We start from the raw sequence: 14,781 nt of genomic DNA, 5'->3' as shown, positions 1-14,781 counted from the left end.
ATAGCGGCACATCCACTACCTGAAGTTGGCCTCTACTTTGCCCCACCCAATTCCATCTGGTATATAACTTCCAGATAAATATTCCCTAGCACATAGCTTTTACCCCGTTATTTGACTGCTCAGGAAACTGTGGCTTCCTATCACCTATCTCCTTGTACCAGCATTCTACATCACTGATAACCCGGCCCACCTTAACTTTTAGGTCCTAGGCTTGTCTTAAACCTCTGTACAAATCCTACATCCCTGGCATCTCATTGACACCTGAGCACACCTGGGCTTTTTCACCTTCATGTCTACCTTGAATCACATGTTTTCCTTACCTGAAGTATAATTTCTCTCTCTTTATTATCTATCTATCTATCTATCTATCTATCTATCTATCTATCTATCTATCATCTATCTATCTATATCTATCTATTTAAAGACAGGGAATACTTTATTCAAACCCATCAGAGAAATGAACAAGCTTGAGTCTGTAACAAAGCATCATGTTTTAAAACATAGGTCAGTAATTGTGTATCAGAGTATACATTGCTACATACAAATTAACTGATCAGACCACAACTTTTTAATGTTTAAAACAGAATAATATTCCCTATAAAAGTAGCACCTTTATGACATTTTTCACTTTAGTATTCTTCTCCTTCACCCTCTCCTTCAACAGAATCCACACCAGCTTCCTCATAATCCTTCTCAAGAGCAGTCATGTCATCCTGAGCCTCAGAAAATTCTCCTTCCTCCATGCCCCACCCACATACCAGTGAAGGAAGGCACGCTTGGCATACATCAGGTCAAACTTGTGGTGCAAGAGAGCCCAGACCTCAGCGGTGGCTGTGGTGTTGCTCAGCACGCACACAGCTCACTGTACTTTGGCAGATCCCCACCAGGTACCACAGTGGGAGGCTGGTAATTAATGCCAACTTTGAAGCCAGTGAAGCACCAGTCCACAAACTGGATGGACTCTTGGTCTTGATGGTGGCTATAGCAACACTGACATCTTTGGGAACCACCACACCATGGTACAACAGGCAGCAAGCCATGTATTTACCATGGCAAGAGTCACATTTCACCATCTGATTGGCTGGCTCAAAGCATGCATTGATTATCTCTGCTATAGAAAGCTGTTCATGGTAGGCTTTCTCAGCAGAGATGACAGAGACATGGAAATGATGCAGGGATAGGGTACTGGCTTGGTCTGGAATTCTGTCAGATCAACATTCAGGGCTCCATCAAATCTGAGGGAAGCAGTGATGGAGGACACAATGTGACCTATCAACCTGTTCAGGTTAGTGTAGGTTGGGAGTTCAATATTGAGGTTTCCATGACAGATGTCACAGATGGTATAATTGTCTACCAGGGAGGCAAAATCAGAGTGCTCCAGGGTGTGGGTAGTGAGGATGGAGCTGTCGAACTCGACTACAGCTGTGGATACCTGAGGAGCTGGGTTAATGGAGAAGTCCAGCTTGGACTTCTTGCCATAATCAACAGAGAGGCATTCATTTCATCAGTAGGGAGATGAACCCAGAACCAGTTCCCCCTCCAAAGCTGTGGAAAACCAAGAAGCACTGAAGACCTGTGCCCTGGTCAGCCAATTTCTGAATCTGGTCCAAAACAGGGTCAGTGATTTCCTTACCAATGATGTAGTGCCCCTGGGCATAGTTACTGGCAGCATGTTCCTTGCATGTGATGAGCTGCTCAGGGTGGAAGAGCTGGAGGTAGGTGCCAGTGTGGACTTCATCAATGACCGTGGGTTCCAGTTCTACAGACACTGCCCTGGGCACGTGGCTGCCAACACCTCTTCTCACCGAAGAAGGTGTTGAAGGGGTCATCTCCTCCCCTAGTGGTTTTGTCACTTGGCAGCTGACCATCAGGCTGGATGTTGTGTTCCAGGCAATGCCCAGAAGGCATTGCTAATTTGGACACCAGCCTGACCAATGTGATGGAGATGCATTCATGCATGGTTGCTACTTTGCAGCTGCCAAACAGAATGGTGGAGAGGTTGTTGCTTCTTACAGTGTGACTCTTAGGTGGTCGATGTAAGAGAACCTGCCTACATTTTAAAATGTGTCTGAAACCCCTCTGTCTTCAAGCCTCACTATTACTCTGAACTTTTCATGCTTCCAAGTCCATAGTGTCTTTGTGCTGCTCCAAACTCCCCAACACCTAATGCTGTGGTCACTTATTTGGTGTTTTTCGCATGCTGCATGATGCAGGAACCCCACACCTGTGGCATGTCTCCTTTACATAAATGTATGGCCTGTGTGGATTTATATAACCTTTGGGAAACTCTGAGAATTTCAGTTCTAATTCCCATTTGGGACGACTGAATCTCACAGGGTGGGTACCAGCTGACCAGAGAGAATAGTTAGGGTTAGGAAAGATTTAGCACTGACTGAGCACCTGCTATGCATCAAGCACTCTTTTGATACCTTGGAAACAGTATTTCACTTCACTTTGCAACAACTCTGCAAAGTAAATGGTATATTCCCCATTTTTCTAGGTGAGAAAACTCATTGAGAAAAATCAGGTAAAATGGCCAACTTTGCAAGGCAACTCGCTGGTGGATCTGGGGTCAGAAAGGACCGAAGCTCACACGGTTGTGAGTGGAGGAAGAGCAGCACTGCAGAGAGCTTTGGAGGCAGGCAGGCCCCACCACGTTATTTGGGGATGAAATGTGGAGATGTCTAACCATGCCTGGCACAGAGTAGGTGTTTAACAACTTGTGGCTTTTATTATTAAATCACATTCAGAAGATAAAGTATTTTAATTTCCTCTTTGAATGTCCCATATTACTTAGCAAATGTATGACTTAATATTTGTCATATAATTGATATAAGGGCCATTTGGTCTACATTTTGCCAAGCAATTGGTTTGACTTTTTTCAAAAGAAAAAAGGATAGATATGCTGTCTCCATGTCCTCACACAGAAGAAGACCAAATTCAAGAATCCTAGAATATGTGGGGTCTCACAAAGTTTATGATAAGCACTCTGAGTAAGGGCTGCATTTATTTTCATTACTGCCATACCGGATGCTTAATAAAAACATGTTCCATAATGCTGGTGAATAAATGGATATGTTTAGGAAGTACCATCAGGAATCCTGTCATCCCTTTGAGCACATTTACTCTTATTTTGATGATTCTACTGAATTGGATCTAGATTCAATTACAGTTGTTAAACTGGCTCATCATCAGAACTTTTTTGTTGTTGTTTTGTTATTTCTTTAACTCCTAGGTTTTTGGGCTATATCCCTGGAGAATCTGATTTATTGGCTCTGGATATTTAGGAAGTTCCCCAAGAAGTTCTGCCCATCAGCCAGGTTTGGAGATACCACATATCTAGATGATGATGACCGACCTCCACCCCAACACCTGGCCACACACACTCTCTTTCCTTTAAGAGGCACTCAATGGACTTGAGTCAAATTTCCTTGTGGCTGACCAACCATGGGTGACAACATCACTCTTTCACCCCATGCTGATCACAGACCTCCTGAAGACAATGCCCATCGGAAGTGGGGCAACCACTATTATTCAGGTCTGCATGGTGTTTGAAAAGCAAAGGAAGGAGAAGTAGAGTGTAAGTTGAGGGACCATAGGTCCCATAGGCCACTCTGCCAAAGAAGGCCGCTGACATTGCTAAGTGCTTGTCATGAGGGCACCCTGAGTCTACATTTTCTATTTTAAGGCTGGAAATGCTCTTCTTGGACAACATGCATCCAGGCTACCCTCCACCCTTCTTACTGTAACTATCCAAACTCCACCCCTTGGCCTTAACCTCAAGAGTTGAAAGTTCTCTTGAACTTTCTAACATCCCCTACATGGTCTGATATCAGACTCAAGGACAGGTCTCAGAGATATCAGGATGGCAAATGCTACTCTTTGTGAGACAACTCACTGTATTAGAGGGGAAGTAGGCCGGGCACATGAAATGGGCACTCCATAGCTATAGGCTGGGACCAGCCGGTTCCTCGCCTGTGCCAGGCTCTTACTCTGCAGCTTTGCTCTAGTTTTTCTGAGCCTGAGAAGGCCACCTTTCCTAGACAGGCACCAAAAAACCCTCAGCAAGGCACCACCTCAGATTCAGATTCATGTTTTGTTACAGACTGGGGAATATCAACCTAGAAGGGTTGCAAAGAAAATGTGATTTTAAAAATTTGCTTTGAAAAAATTAACCTGGTAAAAATAATAATATGTAAAAATCTGGGGGGGAACCTACTTAATTCTTGGGACTATAAAAAAGATATGAAAAAGTCCTAGAAACATCAATATAAGTTTGGTAGATATCATTATTTGACACACAAAAATATTCTAATTAAAATTTTTCACAGTATTAAATTTTAACATTAATAAAAATAAATAACATATATTGTTCTAGGTAGTTTAGAAATTTCTACGGTGATAGAAGTTTTGTTTATGTTTCTTGTATGTTTTATTTTTTTTTGTTTTCTCATTTTGACATACACAGAGGATAATGGACAGATTTTTTTTTATTTTGACAAAATATATGTAACAAAGAAGTTATCATTTTAGCTATTTTTCAATGTACAGTTTAGCAGTATTGAACAGATTTTTTTCTCTTTTGTTCTTTGTGTGCTCTCTGCCTATATTACCCTTGCTAATTTGTATTTACTTTGAATAGGTATTCAAAGATATTTAGATGTTTTGATGTCATGTAGATACCCATCTTTGATTAAGCTCCTAAACATGAACCAGTTGATGTGCTAAGTTTTTCATAAGTGTTGTCTCACTTACTCCTTGCAGCAACCCTCTGAGGAAGGCACTATTAATATTCCCACTTTACAGAGGAGGAAAGTGAGGGTCAGAGAGGTTGTATTGGTTGTTCAAAGTTACAGGGCTAGTAAGAGAAGCTGCTGGGAAGTGTTTTGTCTATTGCAGAGGCAGGATGGTAAAACAACAGTACTACTGTCTCTGTGGGTTTGATTGATCCACTTTGCTGAAGACAAAATTAATGCACATCCTAAATCTGTGCTTATACATTCTGAAGTTTGCCATTGCAAAAAAAGTCTGAACAAACATAACAAACAGAGCCTCAATGCCTTTTACAATTTGTGTTAGGTCTCCCCAAAGACTCTGAATAACTGTCACAACCCAATATATCCAGCGATCATGTAGAACTGTTTTTATTTAGCTCAAAAATGGAACCATAAATTTCTCATTTGCATACGATGGGAGGGATGAGCATTCATCTATTATCATGTGGGTGTTGTAGCTAGAATTCAAGCTCTGTAATAAAGCTGAGTGCACATTCTGACTCATAGGTGTTTAGCTACTATTTAACCTCTTTCAGCCTCAGTTTCCCAGTCTTTACTATGGGGATGAAAGGAATACCTACCTCCTCAAATTGTGATGATTAACTAAATTGCCAGGTACATTGCTAAAATCTAAATACAGTTTCCAATTTATGATGGTTCAATTTATAATTTTTTGACTTTACAACAGCAGGGAAGTGATATATATACTTCAAATTTTGAATTTTGGTCTTTTCTGGAGGTAGCAAAATGCAGTATGATATTATTTCCTGATGCTAGGCAGTGGGAGCGAGTCAGCTCTCCCAGTGAGCCACTGGATGGCAAAGGCAAACACCTGACAGGCTTATAACCAGTCTGTACCCATATAACCATTCTGCTTTTCACTTTCAGTATTCAATAAAGTACATAGGATGTTTAACACTTTATTATAAAATAAGCTTTGTGTTAGATGCTTTTGCTGCGCTGTAGGTTAATGTAAGTGTTCTGAGCATGTTTAAGACAGGCTAAGCTATGATGTTTGGTAGGTTAGGTGTATTAAATGCATTTTTGACTTAACGATATTTTCAACTGACAATGGGCTTATTGGAATGTAAGCCCATTGCCAGTTGAGGAACATCTGTGCAAACTAGCTATAATTAGTCATTCATTTGTCAAATATTTATTGAATTTGTCCTGTGTGCTGGGCACAGGATTCAGTTGGCACAGATGACTAAAGAGTGGCCCTAGCCCTTCAGAGTCTTGAAAGGGTAGGCATAGATGAACAACAAATTATATTATGGAGGATATTAGAGCAGTCTCTACAAAATGAAAGAACAAAGGGGAGGAGAGTGAATAGATGGGAGCAGTGGGGCAAGAAGGCTTCAGGGAGATGACTTGTTCTTAGCTAACATCTACTGCATTTCTATGCCATGCAAAACAAACTGTGCTGAATATTTAGTCCAAACACTACTTTTTTAATTTTTAAATTTTTAATTGAAGTATAGTTGGCATATAATACTGAATTACTTTCAGGTGTACAATGTAGTGATTAAATAATTATATATTATGAAACGCTAACAATGATAAGTATATTACAATATTATTGACTGTCTTCTCTATGCTGTACTTTTCATCCCTGTGACTTACTGATTTTGTAACTGGAAGTTTGTACCTCTTAATCCCCTTCACCCATTTCGCCCCACCCCCAACCCCCTTGCCTTTGGTAACCATCAGTTTTTTCTCTATATTTATGAGTCTGTTTCTCTCTTTAGTTGTTTGTTTGTTACTTTGTTTTGTTTTTTAGATTCCACACATAAGTGAAATCAAATGGTATTTGTCTTTCTTTGTCTGGCTTACTTCACTTAGCATAATACCCTCTAGGTCCATCCATGTTGCTGTGAATGGCAAGATCTCATTCTTTTTATGGCTGAGTCATATTCCATTGTGCACATATATCACATCTTCTCTACATTCATCTATCAGTGGGCATCTAGGGTGCTTCCATATCTTGGCTATTGCAAATAATGTTGCAGTAAACATAGGGTTGAGTATATCTTTCTGAATTAGTGTTTTTGTTTTCTTCAGGTAAATACCCAGAAATAGAATTACCAGATTGTACAGTACTTCTATTTTTAATTTTTTGAAGAAACTCCATACTGTCTTCCAGAGTAGCTGTACCAATTTAACATTCCCACTAACAGGACACAAGTGTCCCCTTTTATCTACATCCTCACCAACAGTAGTGATTTCTTTGTCTTTTTTACACTGGCCATTCTGATTGGTACACGGTGATATCTCATTGTGGTTTTGATTTGCATTTCCCTGATGATGAGTGATGTTGAGCATCTTTTCATGCATCTGTTGGCCATCTGTATGTCTTCTTTGGAAAAATGTCTATTCAGATCTTCTGCCTTTTTAAATCAGATTATTATTATTATTTTTTTTTTTTGTGGTGTTGAGTTGTATGAGTTCTTTATATACTTTGGATATTTACCCCTTATCAGATATATCATTTACAAATATCTTCTCCCATTTAGTAGGTTGCCTTTTTAACCATGTTGATGGTTTCCTTCGTTGTGACAAGCTTTTATTTTGATGCAGTCCCGATAGTTTATTTTTGCTTTTGTTTCCCTTGCCTAAGGAGACAGATCTGGAAAGATATTGCTAAGGTTGATGTTCAAAAGATTGCTGATACGTTTTTTCTTAGGAAAGTATTTATTAAAGGTATTTAACATTTATATATTTTTTAAAATCTTTATTCTCCTTAACTACATTATAAACAAATAGCACTTACCACCATAAAAGGAGAGAAAACAGAGCTTTCTGACGATCAAGAAAAGAGGTTAACCAGAACCCTTCTGCCATTGGTAGTGTTCTGTGCTGTGGAGAACTCATGATTATCTTTGGGTCCTGGAGGGTAGTTCAGTATGAACTGAATCTGACATTGTGAGCTAGTTTCCTCAGTCAATTTCACCATTGAAAGGAAACCATTGATCAACCAAGTGAAGCTGCTAAAAATGGATTCCAGCCTGGGAAAAAGTCACCGGCGAAGCTTTAAGTGTGCCTGGCCTGTCTTGACAAGGTTGGGTTCTTTGTGATTCAACTGGGGGAGAGCTGAGGTCTGCTGGCCAGATAAAGCCCTAGCAATGATAACCTGGCTTCCCGGGGTCCAGATCCCCAGGACCCACTCCCAGCACAGTAGAGGGAGGGGAGAAAGAAGCAGACCTCACCAGGGGGAACTGGGCCAAGATGGGGTCTGCTCTTACCCAGTGTCCATCCTCACACCCAGGTTAATTCCAGCCTCCCCAGAAGTGCGACTCTATAACGAGGGGCTGGTGGTAGCTTTGCTGCCTCTCTGTCCTCCTTTCTTGCTTAGTGGCTCATCACACTTTAATGGAGATGAACAATGGGGGGAGGGGCTAGGAGGCCAGAGGATTAGACAAAGAATGAAACTGTGCCTTGGCCAGATCCACGCCAATTATGTCTGAATAAACAAATCCATAGTACAAGCTAAGAGCCTTCCTTCTCCCCCACCCCCCGCCCCTGCATTTTATTTATTTTTATCTTGGTCTGGAAAGTTGGACATATTCCCTGTACCGTCCTGGTACCCAGATGGCCTGTTTGAGTAAGCAGTGGGGAGGAAGGTCAATAATACATCAGCATGCAGAGTCTCCGCTAAGGTCAGTCCTGCATAAAATATACCGTGACAACCTGAGGGCAAGTTTAAAATGGTGCTCCACAACAGGGTAGGCGTTGGGTGGGGGTGGGGCTGGGGCAGTACAGATGCTGCCCCTCACGATTGTTGCAAAATTGACTTCTGGCCCCCCAAAATTATATTTTACTGGGTTCGTGTGGTGGTCCTTTAGGAAAAGTTTGCTTCACACACTGGGGTGCTCATGATCCAAGTGAGAAGGATTTTAAGAGGATCTGTCTTCATATATAAATACCTGTCATGTTAGAGGCTTTTTCAAAAATAATCACATCCAATTATCCCAAACAGGAACATAATGGCTACTGTGGTGTTTCAAATTCTAACCCATTGAATCAGCTCTGTATTTTTGTTTTGTCTCCAGATATGTTCTAATCAGATTTGAGTGCTGAACTAGACAGTACTTTTAAGTTTTTAGCTGTTGTAAGATTAGTATTCTTGAGTGGCATTTCTCAATTACATTTGATTATGATTATTTAACTAATAAAGATAAAAACAGGTACCTGTGTATAGGGTCACTGGGTTTTTTATAAGGGTTCGTTCTGCTTCTCTCTTCCTTTTGAAGATTGGGGGAAACCCAACAGCACATTTAATGTAAAAAAAAAAAGAAAAGTCCATTTCACTTTGGGAATTTATTCAAATTGTTGGCGAATACTGACACAAATATTCTTGAAGATTGATCCAGGTTGAAGCGTGTTGTGCATGGGTTTACTGTTCAACTTGCAAGTAATTTGTAAAGCCAGAGTCAGTCTTGACTATGAAACATTGTATCACTGTGATTGGAATCAATAGTTCTTGCACTGTCATTTGTCACATATTTACAAGCTTGAAAAATAGTTCATTTTGTCCTCATCCCATAACTCAAAAGATTGAATCAGAGCCCTGGAGGGATCTGCCAACAGGACACATTCATTACTGATCACCGTCTTGGTGAGGCTACAATCACAACCACACCAAAAATAGAATATAAATAAAAATTAAAGCACTACTCATTTGGTGCACTCTTAAATATTTTCAACTTCAAATATTTTAAAGTCTGCTAGGAGACTTCAGTCACCTTGGTGACCTACATCAGTGGCCACAAAGAGAAAATTCATTGAAGCTGATTGTCCCATCACACTCTCAAAACATTCAAAGATACCATTTTTTTTTTTGAATGAAGAAAAATCAAAATCTAGAGTTAATGGTCCAAAACTTCATAAAGTATACTTCTTCTAGTCACCTCGCATATAGTTCATAAATGACCTTCTATTCCCATGAAAGATTTGTAGAAGACATTTAAAGATAATGCTTTCAATTTTAAGATAAAAGATTTATGAATGATAGAACTTGTGTCTATGAAATCGCTAATCCCAACTCTCTAATATTTCAGATGGAGAGCTTCATAAAATGAAAAGACTGCCCATAAAGTTGTACTACACCTGCTGTCAGAGACAATCAGTAATGGAATTGCAAAGTGAATATTGAAAAGGATGTGAGACATGCACATTTTGGGTTATAATAATGTAGTTTAAGTCCCCTTCACTTCACTGTTGTATTGATAAAGTACTAATGGTTGAAGTGTTGGGAGGCAACTCAGATTCTTTAAACAAGTCCCCAGATATTAACAGATAAACACACTGTTCATCAAATTTAGTTGCTAAAATAGCCCTAAATCCTAGGATTGCAGCTAGTTTTTTCAGGCCGTTTTCCTGACTGAATTCAAACTATGGGAGTTTGACCCATTTCTCAAGTCTCAGCCTGAACCAACCTCAAAACACCAGATTGCCTTCCAGATGCTTAGTTAAGTGGTAATCAACAGATATGGCCTGACATTCCTTTTGCTAGAACAGGACTGAAAATTGATGTCATATATCTGTTGTTTCCTCCCTAACTCTCTCATTTGTAACTTAATATTTAGGTTCTATGACTTTACTATTTATTTTATAAAGTGACCCCATTTCCTTCATAAACATCCTCACTGACAATGGCTGCAATTCAGTTAGAAGTCATACTCAGGTTAAGGATCTGGTCTGTCTTCAGTGCTTTGGAGAAGAGATAGGAAGGCACACCTTCTCATAAGGAGGGAGACCTGAACTTGAACATATGTGTGTTAGACAGAGTTCATGATGTCTGCCCATCCATGCCTCTCTTTTTAGAAAGAGAGGGCTGGTAGACAGGAGACTTGCACCCTCTCCCCTGCAGCCAACTGGACTAGGTATGGACCTCTAATCCAGAGGTGACCCATCCAGAAACTAGTCAGTGACTAGGATTATGTGTTCTGGCTTGAAAAGATGAGCTAGGTAAATCAGACTCTGTCTGAAATTTGAACTGAGAGACAGAAGGAGAAGTTGCCAGTGGGGTGTGAACTCAAGGTAAAAAGCTTGTAGGGATATGGCTGAGACAACCATTACTGGCCATGTGTAAGATGAGACAGTTTACCATCGGAAAGAGAAGAGAATGCAGCAACCAGGCAGGAGGTGCTATGGGGGAAAGAGAAAGAGAGAAAGCTGATCCTGAGAGCAGCCCTAGCTCTGGCCCTTTTGGAGGCACAGTTGTTCATCTTTGCTCAGATTCTCATGAAACTTCTGAAAATGAGTGTCTCCTTTGTTTGGAGCTGGTTTGAAGGAAATTCTGTTCCTGGAAAACTCAAAACACAGAGCAGGATGTATTTAATATTGTACCCAAGTCAAGGCTAACCTCTCAAGTTGCGGACATTGTGCCATTCATTATATCTTACTGGCATGCTTCTCTGAGGATCAGTGCATGTTGAAGTTTAGTTTTGATGCCTATCTTTGTACCTCTTCTACTCTAATAGGAGAGACAGGATACTCAGGCACAAACATAGAAGACTGCTTGGTAAAATGGGTAAGTCACTGTGCTGAGATAGGCTTGGAATTGTGTTAATAACCAAACTAATAGGAGGCCTCACATATCCTACTGATAGAGGTATATACTGAAAGACTTATAACTTGAGGACAAAAATATGGGAGATGACACAGCCCAAAGGAACATGAATTTTGAGTGGAGTCTAGAAAGGAGGAAAGTTTATCCTTTAAGGCAAAAAACATAGGGTCGAGTCAATAAAGTCTGGGTTTGAATTCTGACCCTGTCATTTCCCATCTGCATGACCTTGAACAAGGTACTTGATGACTCTGAGTCTCAATCATATTTATAAAATTGCGATAATAGTAACGTTTTCTGCAGAGTGGTGAGACTTAAATAATGTATGCAAAATATTTGTGTCTTTTTCAGAGACCAAAGGGAAGAGTTTAGTGTCTTCATCATTGAAGCTTATTTGCCTGTCAAAAATCTATTGAGCAGCTCATCATGTGCGCTTTTAAAATATTTTTTATATAGGGAACCTCAAGAAATTTAGTATGAATCCTCTCTGCCTCACAAATCATTTCTGAGAGCTGGTTTGGTGGCAAACGTTAATGCATCCATTTTCCTGATGAGGAAGCAGTTTCTCAGAATAAATGAAACTCAAACCCAGATAGCAGTGACATACTTGAAAGAGAATCTATAGGGAATTCAGGGGCAATATGACATACCCTCTCGAGTTTATTAGGGGGACCTGTGATTGTTGCAAACTGGAACCATAGAGAGACTATTTAACTGCATGGCTGTGGGATCTGATGAAGTATTTGTTTATTGTTTTATTTTGGCAGCAAGCTCAAATATTTAAGCAATAAACTTCCTATGAGGATATCTTTAAATGGTCTTTATTATGCAATTTCAAAAACTGAATTCATGTCTACCTACTTTAAAAAGGCATTAGGTTGTGATCATGACTAATACTTTAAGCTTATCATGACCATTTCTGATATTAATCTATTATATGCTAATCCCTCATCTGCCACTCTTAGCAATTGAATCCTTCATTAAGATCTCATCCACTTCATTTGTGAAGACAGGTGGAAGATAATTGCCAAATACATATTTCTTTGTTCTCTATATCCTAAATTTTATTGTCATGCTTCAAGATAAAAATTGCCCTTGACATTTATCCCCATGCACATGAGAATTAACAAATGAAAAAAATATATATGATGGGATGCTCATTAGTTACTCTTTCTTCTGCCTTTCTAACTTGCTGTAGCCTCTTTCTGTAATCTGACTAATTTTTCCTGGGACAGAAAAACCATGGAGAATTAACAACAGTGGAATTCAAAGAAACGCAAGCTAAAGAAGGAAATAAGTAAAGGCACCCAGCAAGAACACATTTATAAATGTCAGATGTGTTTGATCTGTGGCAATTATGTAGAGAAACTTAATGATACTTCCCCAAAGTAAGTAGACAGTGTGACATTATGAAGCATCAGCATATAATGAAAGGGGTTGGCTATGCAAGAAGATAGTCCCATTTATAAAATAATTGGGAAATAACTGGTTTATATTATTTTATCCAAGTTTAGTCCAAGGAACATATATCAATCTCAGAGAAGTCAGACTAGAATGTTACCAAATAAGGAAAGGTGTGGAATAAGATGAGCTGAATGTTACCAGAAAAAAATGTGTGGGTTGAAGGAAGATAGATCATCTGCCATATACCCAAGAAAGGAGAACCCAGGGATGAAGTTCTTGTAGTGTGTCTTCAGCATGGTACCCTGGCCAAAGAGTGCCCTGACTAGAGTCTTCTTAAATTCACTCAGCAAATGTTATTGACCATTACTTTGGAACATAAACTACGTTAGGGCCAGGACCAGTACAGAAGAAGATGGATAAGCTCTCTGCCTCATTCCTTTCTTTACTTTGTGTTAACAAAGCCTTTTTCTCTTCAGCACTAACATTATCTCACATACCATTGGGTTTATATTTACTTTCTTTATTCTCTGTCTTCTCTGCAATAAAGTGCCAGGTGTTAATGAAGATAGGGATTTGTACCCAGTAGTGTCAGTTCACTGCTGCATCCTCATTGTCTAATATAATATCTGGCACATGGTAATGCTCAGTTAATTTTGTGAATGACTAGAACATAGAAGTCAACAAGAAAACAAACCTATTCAATTAAGAAAGCTATAAAGAAGAGAAAGAAAACATCCATAGAATCCTTCCCTCTACCCATATAACACACTTAAAATAATTGTCCTGTTGGTACATATCCTTCCCTCCACAAAAAAGTGAGTGTATTAACCTGTGCTTTCTATTTCACAAAAATGTCTTTTCCATAATATAGCTTTGTATTGGCTGCATAATATTTTATTTTTTGGCTTATATACTTAAGCAATCCTCTATTAATAAACATTTAACTTGTTCTTACTATTTTGTATTATAGACAGTGCTATGTTGAGCTTTTGTAAGCACGTATCTTAATACACTTGTCCGACTGCATCCTTAGAATTAATTCCTAAAAGTAAATTTACTAGGTTAAAAAGTGTGGACTTTTACATTTTGATATATACTTTTAAATCATCCTCCAGGAGCATATAATTTATACTCCTAACACCAGAGAAAGAAATATCCATTGGTATTATTCTTTTTTATGTTTGCCAATATGATAAGGAAAATCTGTACTTATCATTTTCTTGGTTTACATTTCTTTGACTTCTATTAAGGTTAGACATATTTGTATATGCATAGTAGCCATTTGTAGTTGTGTGTGTATTGCTTGTTCTTGTCTTTTGCTTATTCTTCTATTGTATTAGAACAATATTTTAAAGCACTTACTATAAATCTAATAATTTTTCCACATTGCCCATATTTAAAAATTCAATATGGGGGTGCTTGGATGGCTCAGTCAGTTGAGCATCTGACCCTTGCTTTCGGTTCAGGTCATGATCTCAGGGTCATGAGATCGAGCCTCACATCAAGCCCTGCATCAGGCTCTGCACACAGTGCAGAGTCTGCTTGTCCCTCTCCCTTTGCTCCTCCCCCCGTGTGTGCGCTCTCTCTCTCTCTCTCTCGCAAATAAATAAATAAATAAATAAATAAATAAATAAATAAAATCTTTTTAAAAATTCAATATGAAAGGCTTAAAAATGTAGGGTCTTTATTTCCATAAGAAATGAAAAGTACGAACATACACTTACACAGTAAAACCGCATGCCATGAGTCATTTGATGGTAGTAGTGTGTTTCCTAAGAATTACTGAATTCTAACTTCAAATATCAAGTTCAATATAGCCTTTTGTGTTTGGTACAACACCCACTGTCATACTAAGATGTGATGGTGAGGTCATAACAAGACTGACACAGCAGGGACGTGACATCAGTACTAACTGGAGTAAGATTAAGGAATAGCTCATGTAAACGGACAGTACTCGGGCTATCATCTCTTCAAGGATGCTTTAGCCAAGCCACTGAGCCACCACACTCCTCAAATATTCTGGACGTGCTCAGG

General features: G+C 39.2%; 1 pseudogene; it reads right to left on the bottom strand.

The window, feature by feature from the left end:
* Positions 1–629: 629 nt before the first annotated feature.
* Positions 630–1,959, bottom strand: LOC118522543 (tubulin alpha-1A chain pseudogene; annotated as a pseudogene).
* Positions 1,960–14,781: the final 12,822 nt, after the last annotated feature.

This window comes from Halichoerus grypus, chromosome 8, assembly GCF_964656455.1.
Source record: "Halichoerus grypus chromosome 8, mHalGry1.hap1.1, whole genome shotgun sequence".
NCBI classification, from domain to species: Eukaryota; Metazoa; Chordata; class Mammalia; order Carnivora; family Phocidae; genus Halichoerus; species Halichoerus grypus.
The sequence above is the reverse complement of the archived record's forward strand: the minus strand, read 5'-3'. Positions and strand labels throughout refer to the sequence as shown.